Below are 20187 nucleotides of genomic sequence, written 5' to 3'. Positions count from 1 at the left end.
CAGTATATGCCTGGGATATGATGACATTTTATAAAGGTCTTGACACTTAAGATAAATGTTGTTATATATACCCATACACAGCAGTAAATGCTCTTTCATGATTTTTGAGTGTACCATTCTGATTAATCAAATATTATGGTTTTAATACTTATTATACAATCTGAATTACTAATGAAGAAAATGAAACTCAGATGTTAAAAATAGCTTATATTAAAACTATACAGTATGAATAGAGAGGGAGTTTCAGGGCCTCAGATATCACAGTGAACTCCCACAACACTTACGGAGAGTAAGTTACTCTGAACAAAGTACTGTGTTAGAGCAAAGAGGGACACAGATGTTTAAGATATGGCTCCTGCCTTTTAGAATGTGTATTAGCTCTTGCAGAGTTATGATTAACCGAATACATAAGTGATGTTTAGAAGACAACGTTACACATATTTTACTTCCCACTTTCCATTCTGATAAAGCTCTCTTATCTTATTTTCATTTCCCTTTTAAATCTTTCCTGTGCTTCAGAAATAGACTTTAGTGGCTAAGCAGAGTGTTTTGTCCCTAGCAGCACTCACTGTGTATTTGTTGAACTCAGACGAATATCTTGTATGGTTTTGATTTTTGTGTGCTTGGCAATTGGCTGAATTGGAAACTCAAAGACACAGTTAAAAATGAGAAGGGAGGGGTGCCTGGGTGGCTCAGTCAGTTAGGGGTCTGACTTCAGCTCAGGTCATGATATTACAGTTGAGCCCTGCATCAGGCTCTATGCTGACAGCTCAGAGCCTAGAGCCTGCTTCAGATTCTGTGTCCTGCTCACTCTCTGCCCCTTCCCTACTCCTGTTCTGTCTGTCTGTCTCTCTCAACAATGAATAAACATTAATTTTTTTTAAATGAGGACATTGCTGAGTACTGCAGCTGCAAGAATCTCTTTTAAAAACCTACAGTCTGTTACATAAATTATGTACTCTTTAAACTTTTTTCCACGTTCATTTACACAATTGATCATTGAAACTGCTTTAGGATATGTATATCAATTATTTAGCATATTTTAAAAGCTTCCTTAATAACATCTTTAATAAGTGGATGCAATTTTGTATTTACTGCAAACAGTTATGAATAACAGATAACCTAATTATAGTTTATCATTACCTCTAATCATTACAATGGAAATGTTTCTCTCATTGCATTCATATTGTTTTGGTGCATGAGTATGGAAAGCAGCAGATTGTTTTCTGTGATCATAGATTTTAAATATTTACTTGCTAGTGCTGCATAATTTAGCACACTGGAGTTGGGAAGCAGTTTGTATGGTAGTGGGTGCCATGTCCGTGTTACAGAATACAATTACCCTCTGTGACTTCTATGTGAGGTTATAAAAATGGTAAGTATTCTACTCCATTTTTCCAACCAATTAAAATCTGTTTTGCTGTAAATCCACAGAAAACCAATGTTAATGGTATATGTCAATTTTATTTTGTAAAATTACCACATTGTTTAAGGATTCAAGCATTGTTTCTCATGGCCTGTTAGTGCAAAATATAAAAAATAAAATACATTCATTCTTGGTAATCCAAATCTTTATGAAAGTAACAAAAAGGCATACAGACAGCTTGTTCAATGCATGCTATCTGTCCTAAGAAATCAAAACAAAGTTCTGTATTTTAAAATATGGAATCACAGACTAATGAGGCAAGATAAGTCAGTTTGTTAAATCTAATAAATGTTGCATTTATGATCTTGTGTAATTGGTTACTTGGTTGCCCTACCACATAACAGAAAATAAATAGTTCCAGTTATCTGTTTTTGTAAGAATAATGAAAATAATCCAAACCATTAACATGTTAAAAATGTGAAAAACACTAAAAAAAGTTTATTTTTGAGAGAGCAAAAGGAGGGGAGGGCACAGAGAGAGGGTGACAGAGGATCCAAAGAGGGCTCTGCGCTGTCAGCAGAGATGTGGGGCTCGAACTCATGAACAGTGAGCTCAGGACCTGACCTCAAACGACTGAGCCACCCAACCACCCCAAAAGTGAAAAACATTTTAAAATTTAATTTTTAACTTTCAACCCTTCAATCTGAAAGGTTTCTTTTCCCTTGTAGGTACATAGTCCGGTAATACAGGCTGTTAATTTTTTACTCCCAGGTCCTACTATAATTTCCTACGCAATTCAGAAGCATGCCTGGCAGACCTTGTTCCAACGCAATCTTTCAGTACTGCAAACGACCTAGGATTACACTTTGCAATACGTTAGTATTTCCCTCATACTCCTTATGAGTATGGATAAAAATTTTCATCTCATAAAAAGCCTTTATACCGTCCTGTGTTTCAATCCTTGAAAAATAAAAGGAATGTGGAAAATCAGCGCACACATTCCTTAATATTTTATAACTTTCTGTCTATCAGTCTCAACTACAGCTTGGCTTAGACAACCTTCACAACAGGATAGAAAGGAATATATGTATCTTTATCAAAGTGAGGCTTGGTAGGAAAGTCTACATTATTACAAGAAATTTAGTGACTCCTCTGAAAACACATCTGGGCTCTCCGGGTGTCAGGTGAAAACTGAAAAAAGAGGGGCGCAGCGCATATTGGGTCTTGTAGTTCCGCGCTGAAGGAGGAGGCGTGGTGTGGCGTTGCATGCTGGGAGTTGAAGTCCAATTGTTCAGCGGGAACTCAAAGCAGACACAATGTGGCTTGTTTATTAGAGACATTGCTTACAGACATATACTTTCCCTTGGCTCTGCGCTTGCCGTATTGGTGACCTAGGGGTTGGGATGGCAAAGAGCGGGGGAAAAGGGATGGATGAAGTGAGTGGGTCATGGGCCTGTGGGCGGTTGATATTGCTACGGCCAATCAAAAGGATTTAATGCCCCGGAAGTGGCTGACATACTGGGTTCGAAAGGGAGGCCTTTCCTCTTACTACGGTGGCCGGGAAGCTCGGGATGCCTGTGGCTGCGGCGCTGAGGTCGGAGCGTCTGCGTGTGTGAGGGCTGCTTTTGGGGCGGCTGCTGCTAGAGCTGGAACACTTCCCGGGTTGGTGGCTCTTGCACATTTTTTACACCTTTCCAGTTCTGTTTCGGTGAGGGGGACTTGAGCCTAGCGGAGTCAGGAGAAGGTTGGGACTTAGCGTCTCTGGTACCCAAATGACCGGGTTTTGGGGGACCCACCTTCAGTGGAGATCCTGTGACCAACCGTTTACGCTCTCTGAGGGTTTTGGCACCTCCCTCATCTACTTTTTAGTGTAATTTGCCTTCTGACCTCTTGCCCTACCCGGGCTCCAAACGTAACTAACCATAAGCCTTCCTGTGGGCTGCTTGTTCCCCCCTCTCCTTGTGGCTTTTTTTTAGGTATTCCAGATACGACCTCTTGTCCACTAAGCTATCACATCCGTTTAACTTGTTTCCATTAAAAAAGAAAAGGCATGAAAAAAAAATTAGATTCTCAAGATCTCAATCTTATCATTCCTAACACCTTATCTCCTTTTTGGCCTTTGTTACTGCTGCAGACCTTAACACTCGCCTGAATATCTTAATGCCTTTCCCTCCAGAAATTAACGTTCACTCTGTTTGGTTCTTAGTCACCCTCAACTCTAACACCTTCATCTACGTCTAAGGGCTTCATAGGCTGGAGGTTCGAATACATTCTTATGATGACTGGTGAATGTGAGAGATTTCAGTGGTCATCTCAGCATGACTGCTTATTGAGTTTATATTTCTTAACATTTTTTGGCTTACATTTTCATTTTGTGTTATTTTCCAAGAGGTTTGATGCTACTTTACAGTTAAAGTGGAATACTTTGTCCTACAGCTTTTTGTATCTGAATTACTTAGGTGGGATTTTTTCCCCTCTATTCCTACTCAGAATATGTGTCCCTACTGGAATTTGCAATGATTTTGTGTCAGTTAATGGACACAACGGAGTGCTCGTTCCTTCTTGCTTGCTTGTGATTTGTAATTAGATTATGAGTCATTGAAAGTACCCAGAGGGATTGGAAAAGCTTTGAAAGGTAAAGTCTATGTATGTTCCAACTTACAAATTAATAAAGCCTGTTTGCTGAACAAGGAAGATTCTAATTCTAAGAGTTTCTAATTGGTCTAGTAATCTGATATTATATTCAGTTATAAATTAATTCTCTGTAAAATTTGGGGAATTGTTTCAAGTTAATAAGTAGTCAGTATAAGGAATTGTATAGTTTAGTAAAAAAAAAAGTTCAAAAACTATTTAACTGATATTCTTTCTGTAAAATAGAATGCAAATATGTTGAAAAGTTTATTTGTTGTAATTGTTTATGGTGTATTTTTATATATTTTGATAAATCTGGTAAAACAGCACTGTATACGATTCATTAATGTTTTGTAGACAGAAATTTTTGTACTTCCTGGCTTTATGGGGACTGTGTAGCTCAAATAAGTCTGCAGCTTTTCTTCTATTCTGATTATTGCACTATGGAAATCCTAACAGTAAAACTTTTGTTCTTCTTTAAGCATTTAAATACAATCTGTATATGTCAGTAAAATATAAATATTAATACTTGTACCCTGTCAAATGGGAATTATTCCTAATCAGAAATGGTTTCAGCCATGCTTACAATTTGGAGCTAAATATATAATATTTCAGATGTAATTCACTCATAGAATTCTTGATTAGATAAATGTTAAGGGGCTAGACATTACTCAAACTTTATATTTTTCTTGAGATTTTATTGATTTAGTAGGCATCCACTGAATATGTCTTACTATTTAGCGATCATGACAAAATCATCAAAACATTTATTGAGAGCAACCTGTTGTTCTCAGCTCTGTAGTAGATGCTATTAAAGCATTACTGCACTTAATATAACAACTTCGTGAGCTGCTGAATATTTACATTTAGCAGATTGAGAAACTGAACCTCAAAGAGTTCAAGTCATTTAGTCCAGGTCATTTGACTCTTCCCACTCAACCACAGCTGCCAAGATGTATTCTCTACCCTGGAATATATAAGGAGCATTAATTCAGTAAGTATTTATTGAAGCAGCTGTTATGTACCAGATACTCTTCTAGGTGCTGGAGATATAACAGTGAACAAAAGAGACAAAAGTAAGTTCTTGGGGAGCTTACACTATAGCAGAATGTATGGCATGTAAACCTTGCCTTCAAGAAGCTGCAAATATAGCCAATATGCATTAGATTTTATGTATTTTAGAATGTTAAAGTTGAAAAAAGAGATTAACTAGGAAAGATTTAATGAAGAAGATGGGATTTAATGTAGAACTAAAATAGTGTATATAGAATTGGTAGGTAGAAACTTGAAGAAAAGTGATTTTAGCTTGAGGCATAAAAATAACAAAATTCTGAATTGTAAGGGAGACAGGGGAGAGGGAGGGACAGATAACTGGACTGCTTTTCAGTAACTTGCACACACAAGTGCACAGTATTGGTTGAATTTGAAGCAAATGTTTAAATGAATGAAGCTATGACAAGAGTTCAGATATGAAGCAAAGAGGGATTAGATAGATCTACTGTTATTATAGTGGGACTGGAAGACAGGAATGCATTTGATAGCTGTTGATGAAAGAACCAGTAGGTTCTGTTAATTATTAAATATTGGGAGTAGGGTGGTGGCCAAAGGAGAAGGGAGGCTACATTACCAAGTTTGAACTGATTGGACCAGGTGTGTTGTAGATTTATTTACTTATTTCATCAAATCATGAGGTTTTAGAAAAAATTCCAAGATACACCTTTGTTTATGAATCACTATGAAAGAAGAAAATATTGCCAATTAAACAAAGATCGTCAACTATAAGTTGTATTCATTTTCAGAGTTAAAATGTGAAAATGTGTGATCTAGAAATGATGAAATAAAATACTCCTTATAATGGTTGGTGGACCTTATAACCATTTTCCCCCTGTTTATAAATAAACTTGCAATCTTTGACATGCATTCAGTTATTTAGCATTTATTTATTAACTGGGCACTCGGTCACAATGATGAAATGGCGAGCTTCATCACAGAACTACCCTCATAGAACTTACTGTGTAACAGGGGAGGCAGATATAAATCAAATGTTCAAAGATATTTAAAGTTCCAGCTATTGTAAGTGCTATAAGAGAGGACTTGATGTTATACAGAGGAAAAACTGTTTACAAGAGGGACAGCAGTGTGGATGGGAAGAGGCCAGATTAGAGATGATTATATCTTGGGCCAGATGGTGGTGAAGATAGAAGTGATGGATTTAGAGATATTTAGGAGGTGGAACGAGGTGATGGATTGGACATGAGGAAAGAGGAAGAGGAAGGTGCTGCCACCACTAGGTTTTTGGCTTATGTAACTGGATGGATAGTGGTATAGTTCATTAAGCGAACACTGTAAGATGACCAGGTTTGGAGGGACATGGTTTATTTGTTAATATTTTTTATGGTGGCATTAGTTTTCAAGGTTAATTGCTTATTCTTTTTTTTTTCTTTTATGTCATTGTTTTAATTAAGTATATTTGAGGAATGATGTACCTGAAATAAATTTTTTCAGTTTTTTTTTTCTTGAGAGCAGGGATAAAGTTCTAGATGAAAGCATGTTGGTATTCGTTTTGAATTTATATGTAACATTCAGCCATATATATGAATAGGTAACTGAGTACAGTTATATATGATCTTTATTTTCACGTGGGGTTTGGCAATACATTGGGCTTCTGGTTAAATTCTAGCTTTTTCATTCAGTTAGTGTATATGTAAATTTAAATGTGTATTTGGGAAGAAAGGCATGCTTTTGATTTTTCCTTGAAATGGCTCCTTTGTGTAATTTTTCATAAATTTTGAATCAGTACAGTTTATTTTTAAAATTTTACATTTCATAGTAAAGCAGTGGAAGAGCAAAGAGCATGGGCTCTGGAGTCAGACTGCCTGGATTCAAGATGTGTTTTGCTATTTACTAGCAGTATGACCTTGTAGTAGTTATTTAGTCTTCCAAGCCTTTTTTCCTCTTAATCTGTAAGATGAGGATAATACTAGTATCTGTGTTACAGAGTTGTTAAAAGGATTAAATGATATATAATATATGCATAGGTTAACAAAATTACTGGTACAGAATTTGTGTTTATTTTTATTAGAGATATGTGGTCTGAAATTATCTGTATATCTGTATTAACATTTTAATTTTAGAGATCCTTGTAACTAATAGATCCCAATTGGAGAAAAAATTTGTTTGGCTAGTCATATTTGGATTTGGAATAAATATTACTTAGCATAGTTCTGCTAATTTATAATTGTCCTAGATGACTTACCACATGTCATCTTTTAAGAATTTTCGTCAGAGATTATGTTTAGTCTACAGCTATCATAGGAAACTAATGGTGGCTTCGTTTGTAATTCCTTATTATTTGTTAGAATTAGTACTTTTATTTTTAGCCAAACCTTTCTGAACTTCATACTTGATTTTAGCACTTATGGATAGGATGAGTAAGTAGTTAGACTTAATATAGCCTAATCAGCTGCATGAAAGTAAATTTAATTTCCACCCTACTTTTTCTTCCAACTTTTTTCTTTTGAAAGTTTCAAACCTATAAAAAAGCTGAAAGAATAGTACAGCAAATATCTGCACATCTTTTACTTAGATTCACTAGTTGTTAACATTATACCTCATTTGTTTTTTCTCTCTCTAAATACACACACATGCATGCTTTTTTTTTTCATGCTGAACCATTGGAAACTGAGGTTGGAGACATCATGACACTTCACTCCTAAATTCTTCGCCATACATCTCGTATGAATTAGGACATTTTCCTACATAGCTATAATGCTGTGGGCACACCCAAGTAATTTAACCCTGATAGATATTATTTAATGTATAGGCCATATTAAAAAATTTGAATTTATCCAAATGTTTATCAGTAACCTCCCTTATAGCTTAAAAAACATACTGAATCCAATCAGAGATTATGAATTTTCTTAGTTGTCATGTTTGTTTTATTCTTCCTCCTTCCTGTTTTTTTTTTTTTTGTCTTTTAAGACTGACATTTTTTTTTAATTAAAAAAAATTTCTTTTAAAAAATATTTTTTTATTTTTGAGACAGAGTGACAGAGTATGAGTGGGGGAGGAACAGAGAGAGGGAGAATCCAAAGCTGGCTCCAGGCTCTTAGCTGTCATTGCACAGAGCCCAGCACAGGACTTGAACTCATGAGCTACGAGTTCATGACCTGAGCTGAAGTCAGATGCTTAACTGACTGAGCCACCCAGGCGCCCCTCAAGACTGATATTTTTGAAGACTCTAGGCTATTTTGTTTTGTAGATTTTTTTATTAAAATTTTTTTTCTTAATGTTTATTTATTTTTGAGAGAGAGATAGAGTGCTAGAGGGGGAGGGACAGAGAGAGAGAGGGAGAGACAGAATCCGAAATAGGCTCCAGGCTCTGAGCTGTCAGCACAGACGCCAGCACAAAGCCCAATGAGGGGCTTAAACCCATGAACTGTGAGATCGTGATCTGTGCCAAAATGAAGAGTTGGATGCTCAACTGACTGAGCCACCCAAGTGTCTCCCCTCCCCCCCTTTTTTTTCTTTTTTTAAAGTAGGGTCCATGCCCAATGTGGAGCTTGAACTCATGACCCGGAGATCAAGAGTCGCATGCTCTACCGACTGAGCCAGTCAGGTGCCTCACTGTTATTCTTTTTTTGATGATTAAATTATCTCAAATCTGATTAGTCCCTTCAAGCCAGTTCCTGTGGCCTTTGCATATGTCCATGTTGGTATTTGGGCATATTCTTAATTTTTTGTACAAAAGATGTTCCAGGCTCACCTTGTATATTCCTTGCTTAAGACCTGGAGTTAGCCATTTTGCAATGGAGTCCTGGTTCAATTTATTGGAAAACAGTACTCAGAAACCAAGATTTGGGCATTGAATATACTCACTGCTACTGGAGTATCACTGCTTTTAGGCTCTTTAAATAAATGAACACACACGCGCGCGCTCACACACACACACACACACACACATATACACACACACACACATTTTTTAAAAGAAAGCATGAATTTATAGGATGCTTTCAATTCGGATTCAGAACCACAGAGTTTATCTTCACCTTCTGTCAGTTCATATTTGTATCTCCCTTTTCCTACAGGGAGAATTCTGATTCAAAACTGTATATTTACCCATCTATCCTATAAAACATTTAAGTTAGTTTTGGAATTACTATACTGATACTCTCCAACAACAGATTTACCACTTAAAGATTTCTTTGCCATTTTAGGTCCTTAGACTATATTCCACTAAAGATGTATAGTCAAATTATATGTTCCAAGTCATTTGAATTTTTTTCTGTGATTATGTTTTCAATTTAAAATATAAAGATCTTACTAAACTAATTTTTAAATTTTTTTTTCAACGTTTTTTATTTATTTTTGGGACAGAGAGAGACAGAGCATGAACGGGGGAGGGGCAGAGAGAGAGGGAGACACAGAATCGGAAACAGGCTCCAGGCTCCGAGCCATCAGCCAGAGCCTGACGCGGGGCTCGAACTCACAGACAGCGAGATCGCGACCTGGCTAAAGTCGGACGCTTAACCGACTACGCCACCCAGGCGCCCCACTAAACTAATTTTTTGTAGACTCTGTAAGTTATCTAGTAAAATGACTAAAGTAGCCATAATAATTTAAAACTTCAGCAATAATATATAGTTATAGGGAACTCCAGAATAGTTATATCAGGTAGAAAATATGCAGTTTTTATCTTTGTAAGGCTGTAAACTTGTAGCTCTATTTTCACATTGATACACTATTGTTTAAAATTAGGAATGATGAGAAAATGACATCAAACAATTCCATTTATAAGCCAAAACAATTGTGTTTGTGAACATTTTAAACAATGCTCTTCTTTTGAGTGATGATACAATTCAAGCATTAATCTTTAACAATAGACATAATTGTTGAGGGTACTTTAGCACATTCCTAAGGAATATGGCTAGTGTTATCCTCATTTATACCCAGAATAGTAAGATTTATGTTATTTGTGTGTCCTTGGTCTTTGTATTTGAAGAGTCCCAGTTGTGACTGTGTGTGATTTTTTTCATATGTGAATATTCTCATTGGAAAGGGGGAAAATATTTCTCTGAATAATTATAACATTTTATATTTCTACTGTGAGACATACCATGTTCTGTCTTGAGTTCTGGTTAGTTATAAACATCTTTCATATTAGAATGTAAGTTTAATGGGGTCAGGAACTGGGTTTCATGGCTCATTGTATCTCCCATAGTTCCTTATGAAAGTAACCAAATACTTGATGAATGAATTAATGTGATATTTTGTGTTTAAGTGAGGTATAATTATTAGTCTCAATAATATGGATGCACCTTTTTGTAGTAGAAGTAAACTAATGGAATGGGACTTGGAAAAGGTCTTATCCATATTTACATGTTAAACCTCAAAATCACTGTCTGAAATTGAATTTCCCATCTTCCCCTTTAGCCTTCTCCTATTGGGTTAACTGTTTCTGTTAATGGCATTATTATCCTCCTAGACATCAGACCTGAAATCTCAGAGTCACTTTAGTGTTTTCTGTATGTACATATATAAACATTCATATATTTGTATGATGTTGGTAGTTCTACCATCTCACCTTGTTGCTTATATCTCATTTCTTATCCCCTTACCAGTATTCTGACTGAGGCCCTCATTAACACTCATATAGCAGTCTTCTGACTAATTGAAGAAATTGAGAATATTTAATGTGGAAAAGAGATGATGCAGCTGGGAGGTGGGTGGGAGGGTATGGGAGGTCTTTATACGATGGGTTATCAAATGTAAGACAGATTAGTTTCAGAAGGCCCAACCAGGATCAGTTGGTAGAAATTAAAAGGATACAGACTTGCGGTTCCATATGTCTTTCAGACAAGTGAAGTTGTTTAAAATGAGCTGGAATGGGGCGCCTGGGTGGCTCAGTGGGTTAAGTGTCCGCCTTCACCTCAGGTCATGATCTCATGGCTCATTAGTTCGAGCCCCATGTCGGGCTCTGTGCTGACAGTCCAGAGCCTGGAGCCTGCTTCAGATTCTGTCTCCCTCTCTCTCTGCCCCTCCCCGGCTCGTGCACACTCTCTCTCTCACTCTCAAATATAAACAGACATTAAAAGAATTTATAAAATGAGCTGGAATAATATAGTTATATGGATACTCTAGAATAATTATGTTAGTAAAGAAAAATAGTTTAAAACACTATCAGGCTTGGGGCGCCTGGGTGGCTCAGTCGGTTAAGCATCCGACTTCAGCTCAGGTCACGATCTCGCGGTCCGTGAGTTCGAGCCCCGCATCGGGCTCTGGGCTGATGGCTCAGAGCCTGGAGCCTGCTTCCGATTCTGTGTCTCCCTCTCTCTCTGCCCCTCCCCCGTTCATGCTCTGTCTCTGTCTCAAAAATAAAAATAAAACGTTTAAACACTATCAGGCTTTTAAATTTATAGCTCAGTACTTAAAGTTCATTAAGTACTGAGCGCCCTGTTTTGGAGGTGTTCCCTAGAAGCTGGGTGAATGCACTTGGCTAGGATGTTGTAAAGGAGATCTCACTGCTATATAGGTGGTTGAATATGATTAATGATTAGTGAGTGAGTTTGAACCAGACAGCAGGTTAGATTCCGGTGGGTGGGAGTGTTTTGTTTTGTTTTTTTAATTTTTGAAATTCACACATTTTCTTTCATTGTACACTGTAGGTTAGGAGAGATTACTGATAGATTGGAGTGTATTATGTGGGAAAAAATGGTTAAGAACTGTTATTAATATTACTACTCTCTGGTTACTAGATACTTGGTAAATTCCTTTTGAATCCTGAGATTCTGAAATCCTTCCATACTTGTAGAGGTTAGGTTAATTTTGTCGATTAAATGATTTGACCCTGTATGTTGCTTCTTATATGCAGACTACATATTTAACCACTTGCAAAGTTGTATTTTGAAGTATGGAGGCTCCAACCATTCATAGTTACCCCAGACTTACAGACCCCAGAGATTATGTGATATTATTAAAATTTATTTATCAAATTATAGTAAATATTTTATGCTTCTTAGAGATAAGATCAAGATGAAGTAAGTATTATATGATCTTAGAGATAAGATCAAGAAGATCCACGGAATACTTAAGGCAGGCCAAGTATCATTAATACTTCTTACTATAATTTTCAAGTAAATGAGGTCATTTAAACTCCTTATATCCTGTTTAGATTGTTATGATGACGACTTTACAGTCTGAACATGTACTGCACAAATGGAGGCTTTTGCCTGTAGGAACTTGATAGCAAGGCCACATTTGAGGGTAAATGAATGCTCAGTACTTAGTGTCTTCTTTGTAATTTTTAGATTTAAGAGAAGAATGCATAAGTAGTACCTTTTATTTGCGTTCTCATTGTACAGTAGCTGTGCATTCATGTAGTGTTTTTTACCAGGAGGGTGTGATCCTGAGGAGTCGAAAGAATGTTTGTAAGATGTATCCTTGAGGCAAAACTATCTTATTAAAAATGGGTTGTTGTTTTTGTTTCTTTTTTTTTACTATTTTTGAGAGAGAAAGGGAGAGAGCACGAGCCTGTGAGCAGGGGAAGGGCAGAGTGAAAGGGTGACAGAGGATCTAAAATGGGCTCTGTGCTGACAGCAGAGAGCTTAATGCAGGGCTCGAACTCATGACCTGAGCTGAAGTCAGATGCTCAGTTGACTGAGCCACCCAGGTGCCCCTTTCATCCTTCTTCTAATTTTTTTTTTTTTTTTAACGTTTATTTATTTTTGAGACAGAGAGAGACAGAGCATGAACGGGGGAGGGTCAGAGAGAGAGGGAGACACAGAATCCGAAACAGGCTCCAGGCTCTGCGCGGTCAGCACAGAGCCCGACGCGGGGCTCGAACTCACGGACAGCGAGATCATGACCTGAGCCGAAGTCGGCAGCCCAACCGACTGAGCCACCCAGGCGCCCCTCATCCTTCTTTTAAAAGCCAGTTTCTTAATATGTGAGTCCTGCCCTTATTATATATCTGTTCCTTTTCTCAGTCTTTTTTATCCTTATCTCTTACTGTCATCTACTTTGCCTAACCCTTAGCTCTGAAAGGGGACAATCCAAATAAATATTACCAGTGTTCGCCCTTTCTTCATATTGGTAACTTTGTAAAAGAAATAAACATGCTAGGTTTACAAACAACATTGTTAGACTACCAAGTTCAGTGTAGGAAGATAGAAGATTGGCAAATATAGGAAAAGAGAGAATAGAAATGGATACAGTAATTGATGTTTCTGCAAAGAACTGAGATGGAGGGCAATAAGAGAGCAGAGATGACAGACCAACATATTGAGAGACATTCAAGGTCAGACAAGGGATTAATAATTTGTTACTAAAAGTGCAAGCAGGTAGAAAAGGTTACAGTAGATGAAAACTTAGAATGGACCTCACAGTTCATTTTATTTGATGGTATAGCTAAAAGCACATAAAAATTCTAAATCAATATCTATATTTCATTTTGCTGCAGAATACCGTTTGGGGAAGATGCCCAAGCATACGCAAATCCAGTAAATCTGCAGTGTTTTTGTCGGTTGTACTATGTGACTGAGATATATTCTGTAGAATCAGTTCCTGAAGTTCTGTCAGGAGCTTTTACTTGGCTTTAAATTCTCAGTGGATAAAATATTCTGTCTACTGCCATATGAGAGAGGCTGATTACCTTCATCTGCCCTTCAAGGGCATTGATTTGAGTACCCTTTACATTTATCAGTTTATAATTTATCGACTGTCTTAATGCATGGTTATGGTTAGAAAAGTGACTCTCTAAAAATGACATCTGGGTCTCAATCGATGATTTTCATATCAAGGGTTGTAGCTCTGCTTTCCAAAAGAACTCTGCTTAGTCTTCACTCTGCTTTTCACATAATTAACAGTAAAGTTTAGGAATAAACCTCATCTGATAGCTTTATGTTTACTAAGATAAAATAAAATAGAATTTTCTCTTCTTCACTGCTATTTTTTAATTAAAATGGATTTGTCAGAATGTAAGTAATGAACAGAAATATGGGAATGATGGATGGTAAGATTTATTGTAGTATGCATTAATAAAGTCTACTTGAAAAAAGTTACTTATTTCTCTAAACTTCAAGAAATACGTATAAATCCCTTCTTCAAAGTGGAAATTGGGAACAGGGTTATTTTGATGGTTTTCCAGACTGAGGCTCTGACAACACTACATAAAATAAACAAGAATTTTGGCATATTGTTTTGATCACTGCAGCAGTGAAACCAGGTATTTTAGGTAACAAAAGAGATTGAAATATAATAGATAATGAGTAAATCATCACTTTATACCTGATAGAATGAATTTTAATTCATTTTTAATTTTTTTTAAAAATTAGGAAAGTTTTTGGAAAGGGAATTTGTGGGTGAGGATAGTTTAGAATTTTGCAATGAGACTGCTGTCAAAGTTCATTGTGGTTTTATTTATTTATTTTTTTGCTCATTTTAGTTAAACTAAAAGTACTGTTTGTCTTGCCTTTCCTTGGCTTATCTCACACAGGTGTAAAAAAGACATTTTAATAGACTGAATGGACTCAGTTATTAATTTATTCCTTTTCCTCTTTCCAAATCTCACTATTATTTTATTTTATTTTTAAAAAAAAATTTTTTTTTCAACGTTTTTTACTTATTTTTGGGACAGAGAGAGACAGAGCATGAACAGGGGAGGGGCAGAGAGAGAGGGAGACACAGAATCGGAAACAGGCTCCAGGCTCTGAGGCATCAGCCCAGAGCCTGACGCGGGGCTCGAACTCACGGACCGCGAGATCGGGACCTGGCTGAAGTCGGACGCTTAACCGACTGCGCCACCCAGGCGCCCCTCTCACTATTATTTTAAAGAGAAACAAAAATTATGAATTAACTAGGGATTTCCTCTAATTCATTTTATTCAGCCAAAACTGCCATAGGGAATTATATTGAGGAAGTTAAGTTTTCTACGTGACTAAATAGCTGAGTGTGATGTCTTTAAGAACAGGAAAAATAAAATTGTTTATCTTAAAAAGGAAAAAGCACTCTGTCAGCATTTTATCTTTCTTACAGTCTGCTTAGGAATTTTGTAATAGAATGTCTTTCTTCTCTGTAGACTTCTTGGTCAAGCAATTTCAGGCACATTTGTAATGTTCTGTATTCAATTTTTAATGGGAGCATTTTTTGAATATTTTGTTAATTTAAAATGGGTTCAATATAAACAGTTTGAATAATAAAGTACAAAAAATTAAGAAAATATGACATTTCATGTCTTAGTTCTACATTTAGTGTGGACTTCTAGACATTGTTTTTCCATATTTTGTGGTGTGTACAATTCTATATACATATATAATACGCATATAGATGTGTAAATTGTATTTATACTATTCTCTCTTCCTTTACCTCACTCTATATAAATTTAGTAAACTTTAACTTTTTAGGTTCATAGCAAAATTGAGCAGAGTTCTTACATTACCTCCTGTCCCACAAAACACAGAACCACAACCCCCCCACCCCCAACCAACATCCTGCACCAGAGTGGTACATTTATTACAGTCAAACCTACAGTCACATATCATTATCACTCCAGGTCCATAGTTTATATATTAGGGTTCACTTTTAGTGTACATTGTGTGGGTTTGGATAAATGTATAATAACATGTATCTACAACTGTAGTATTCTAGAGAATAGTTTCTAAAAATCTAAAAACAGTTGCCTAAAAATCCTCTGTGTTCTGCCTATTCATCTTTATGCCTACAGCCCCAATCCCTCACAAACACATATATTTTTACTGCTTCTGTAGTTTTTAAAACATTTTTTAAAAATATTTATTTTGAGAGTGTGTAAGAGAGAGGGCATGAGAGTGAGGGAAGGGCAGAGAGAGAGAGAGAGACAGAGAGAGAGAGAGACAGAGAGAGAATCCCAAGCAGGCTCCACACTCAGCATGGAGCCCAATGTGGTGGGACTCCATCTCATGATCTGGGAGATCAAGACCTGAGCCGATATCAAGAGTTAGATGCTAAACCAACTGAGCCACCCAGGTGCCCCTACTGTTTCTGTAGTTCTGCCTTTTCCAGAATGTACAGTTTGACATACAGTGGCCTCTTAAGATTGGCTTCTTTCACTTAGTAATATACATTTAGTTTTCTTTCATATCTTTTTATGGCTTGATAGCTCATTTAGGTGCCTGGGTAACATTGTTTTGTCTGAATGTATTATAGTTTATCTGTTCACATACTGAAGGACATCTTGGTTGCTTCCAAGTTCCAATAAAACTGCTATAAACATCTGTGTGCAGGTTTTTGTGTGGATTGTTTTCATTTCATTTTGGGTAAATACCAAAGAGCACCATTGCTAAATCATATGTTAAGAGTATGTTCAGTTTTGTAAGAAGCTGCCAAACTGTCTTCCAAAGTAGCTGTAACATTTTGCATACCCATCAGCAATGAATGAGAGTACATATTGCTTGACATCCTTGCCAGCATTTGGTGTTATCAGTGTTTTGGATTTTGGCCATTTTAATAGGTATGTAGTGGTATCTCATTGTTTTAATTTGATTTCCCAGATAGCGTATGTGGAGAATATATTCATATGCTTATTTTCCATCTTTGGTGAGGTGAATCTGTTTAAGTCTTTGGACCATTTTAAAATTAGGTTGTTCATTTTCTTATTGAGTTTTAAACATCTTTGTATATTTTAAATAGCACACCTTTATCAGATGTGTGTTTTCCAAATATTTTCTCCCAGTCTGTGGCTTGTCTTTTCATTCTCTTGACATTGTCTTTCACAGAGAAGTTTTAAATAAAAAAAAATTAATATTTATTTTTGAGAGAGAGAGAGACAGAGAGAGAGAGAGAGGACAGAGAGAGAGACAGAGAGAGAGGGAGACACAGAATCCAAAGCAGGCTCCAAGCTCTGAGCTGTCAGGACACAGCCTGATGTGGGGCTTGAACTCACAAACCACAAGGTCATGACCTGAGTGGAAGTCAGATGCTTAACTGACTGACCCACCCAGGAGCCCTGAGAAGTTTTTAATTTTAATGAAGTCCAGTTTACCAGTTATTTTTTTTAAGGGTTTGTGCCTTTGGTGCTATGTCTAAAAAGTCATTGCCATACTGAAGGTCATTTAGGTTTTCTTCCATGTCATCTTCTAGGATTTTTATAGTTTTGTGTTTCACATTTAGGTCTACAGTCCATTTTGAGTTAATTTTTGTAGAAGGTGTATGGTCTTGTCTAGCTCCTTTTTTTTTTTTTTTTTGCATGTGTATGTCCAGTTGTTCCAGCACGATTTATTGAAAAGACTGTCTTTGCTCCATTGTATTGCCTTTACTCCTTTGTCAAAGACCAGTTGACTGTATTTATGTTGGTCTATTTGTGGGCTCTCTATTCTGTTCCATTGATCTATTTGTCTATTCTTTTGCCAGTACCAATAATGTCTTTGTCCGATTTTGGTATTAGGGTAATGCTGACCTCATAGAATGAATTAGGAAGTATTTTCTCTGCTTCTACTGGGAGAGAGTGTAGAGAATTGGTACAAATATTTGGTAGAATTCAACAGTGAAACCATCTGAGCCTGATGGTTTTTTTTTTTTTTTTTTGGAAGGTTATTAATTGTTGATTCACATTTTTCTAATGGATATAGACCTATGTAAATTGTCTACTTGTGTGAATTTTGGCAAACTGTCTTTAAAGGGATTGCTTCATTTCATCTACGTTATCAAATTTGTGAGCATAGAACTGTTCATAATATTCCTTTATTGTCCTTTTAATGGCCATGGGATCTGTGGTGATGTCCCCTGTTTCATTTCTGATGTTAGTAATTTGTGTGTTTTCTCTCTCTCACTATCTGTTTTTTTTTTCTTAGTTAGCCTGGCTGTAGGCCTGTAGATTTTATTGATCTTTTCAAAGAATCAGCTTTGGTTTTGTTGCTTTTCTCTACTGATTTCTTTCTTTCTGCCTTAATTTTTATTATTTCTTTTTTTTTTCTGTTTACTTTAGACTTAATATGCTCTTCTTTTTCTGATTTCCTAAGGTGGAGGCTTAGGTTATTGATTTTAGGTCTTTCTTCTTTTCTAATATAGGCATTCCCAATGCTATTAATTTCCTGTAAATTTTAAGGGAATTTTGCGGCATATCACAAATTTTAAGTTGTATTCTCATTTTCATTTAGTTAAAAACATTTCTTAATTTCTCTTGATGTTTCTTATTTGGCCTTGTGTTATTTAGAAGTGTTTTGTTTAATCTCCCAAGTATTTGGAGATTTTGCAGCCAACTTTCTGTTACTGATTTCTAGTTTAACTCCATTGTGGTGAGAACAAATGTATGGTTTCTATTCTTTTAAATTTGTTAAGAGGTGTTTTATGGCCCAGAATCTGGTCATTCTTTGTGAATATTCCATGTGAACTTAAGAATAATGTGTAATCTATTTTTGTTGGGTGAAGTAGTCTGTCAATTATGTCCAGTTGATTAATGGTCTATTTACTTACTTGTTTTTAAAATGTTTATATATTTTTGAGAGAGAGAGAGAGAAAGAGAGCAAGCGGAGGTGGGGCAGAGAGAGAGGGGAACAGAGGATCCAAAGTGGGCTCCATGCTGACAGCATAGAGCCCGATGTGGGGCTCAAACTTGTGAACCGTGAGATCATGACCTGAGCCAAAGTCTGAGGCTTAACTGACTGAACCACTCAGGTGCCACTCATGGTGCTATTTAATTCAACACTGTCTTTACTGATTTTCTGCCTGCTGGACCTGTATTTCTGTTAGAGGGATGTTAAAGTCTGTAACCATAATAGAGGATTCATCTGTTTCTTCTTACAGTTTTATCAGTTTTGCCTCACATATTTTGATGCTCCCTGAATATCTTTTTATCATAATAAATATAGATCTATATCATAATATGCATATAACCATAATTTAGTCATCAGCAGATATTTGTGTCTATTAGCACACCAGTGTGCTAGCTATAAGGATATAGTAGTGAAAAAGACACATTCTTTGCTCTCATGAACTTTATTATTTGAGAAATAATTATGTAAAATGCTTGTTTCTTCAGACTCACCAATTTAATCTCTTATGATGATGAAAAAAAAACGAAAATCCTTTAATGTGCATTACTTAGATTTAGTAAGTTTGAAAATATTTTTCTGTGTTTATTGGCCTTTTTCTTTGGAATGCCTGGATTTGGGGGGGGTGTGTTTTTTCCCCTTATTGATTTATAGGAGCTCTTTGTATATTAGAAACATAAATAGAACATTTTTCTATGTAATAGATATTGAAGTTTTTCCTAATTGATGAATTGTAATTTAACCTAGTTAAAGTTTTTTTTCTTCTTCCTATATTGAAATTTTCATTTTTATGTGATTACAGTTTCCTTTCTGATTCCTAGTTTTGTATACCAGGCTTAGAAAGTCTGTTTCTTCAAGATTGTTTAAAAATTTTTAATTAACACTTCTCTGGCGTATCAGCACATGTGCCAAGTGTGTGCATTTGTGTTCAATTCTTTAACTTGTCTAGAATTCATAATCTGTGAGGTAGCTTTATTAAACCAGCTAGCTTATTACTCTAGCACTGTTTAGCAAATTAGCCATTTTTTTTAATGATGTGAAATATTTCCTATGTTAGGTACCAAATTCTTATATATGGTTGGATTTATTTCTTTTCTCCCTATTATGTTTTATTCAGTGTCATCCTTTGCTAATAATAATAAATTTAAGTTTTACTAAACTTTAATTACTCTAGTTTTTTTAAATGTTTGTTTATTTTTGAGAGAGAGAGAGAGAGATCGTGCACAAGCGGGGGAGGGACAGAGAAAGAGAGGGAGACACAGACTCCGAAGCAGTCTCCAAGCTCTGAGCTGTCAACACCGCCTGATGTGGGGCTCGAACACACAAACTGTGAGATTATGCTTGAGCTGAAGTCAGATGCTTAACTGAATGAGCCACCCAGGTGTCCAAATTACTTTAGTTTTGTAATGTGTTTTAATAGTCAGTAAGGCAAATCCTCTCCTTATTTGGAATTTTTGGTTATTCCCTTTTTTAAAAATTTTAAAATCTTTTTATTTAGAAGTAACTTTAAACTTAGAGAAAATATGCAAGAATAATAATAGTACATAAAACACAACTAAAATCCTTTACCCAGATTAATCTTTTATATATATATACACACACATACATATATATACATACATACATACATATGAAATTATTTTTCAGAACCATTTGAGAATAAGT

General features: G+C 36.0%; 1 protein-coding gene across 5 annotated transcripts in view; it reads left to right on the top strand.

The window, feature by feature from the left end:
• Nucleotides 1–2874: 2874 nt before the first annotated feature.
• The window catches only part of ATG4C (autophagy related 4C cysteine peptidase), a 96833-nt gene continuing 79520 nt past the window's right edge, over nt 2875–20187 (top strand). For 2 of the 5 annotated variants that reach the window (XM_058717159.1, XM_058717155.1), the window contains exon 1: nt 2875–3028. The gene's annotated coding sequence lies outside the window, so the exon portion shown is untranslated. Of the gene's footprint in view, nt 3029–3856; nt 4002–10620; nt 10722–20187 lie in introns of all 5 variants that reach the window. The other 3 variants (XM_058717157.1, XM_058717156.1, XM_058717158.1) reach the window with 3 other exon arrangements.

The sequence above is a fragment of the Neofelis nebulosa genome, chromosome 2 (genome assembly GCF_028018385.1).
Source record: "Neofelis nebulosa isolate mNeoNeb1 chromosome 2, mNeoNeb1.pri, whole genome shotgun sequence".
Classification (NCBI taxonomy): Eukaryota; Metazoa; Chordata; class Mammalia; order Carnivora; family Felidae; genus Neofelis; species Neofelis nebulosa.
Note: the sequence above shows the minus strand (reverse complement) of the source record. Positions and strands in the feature narration are given on the sequence as shown.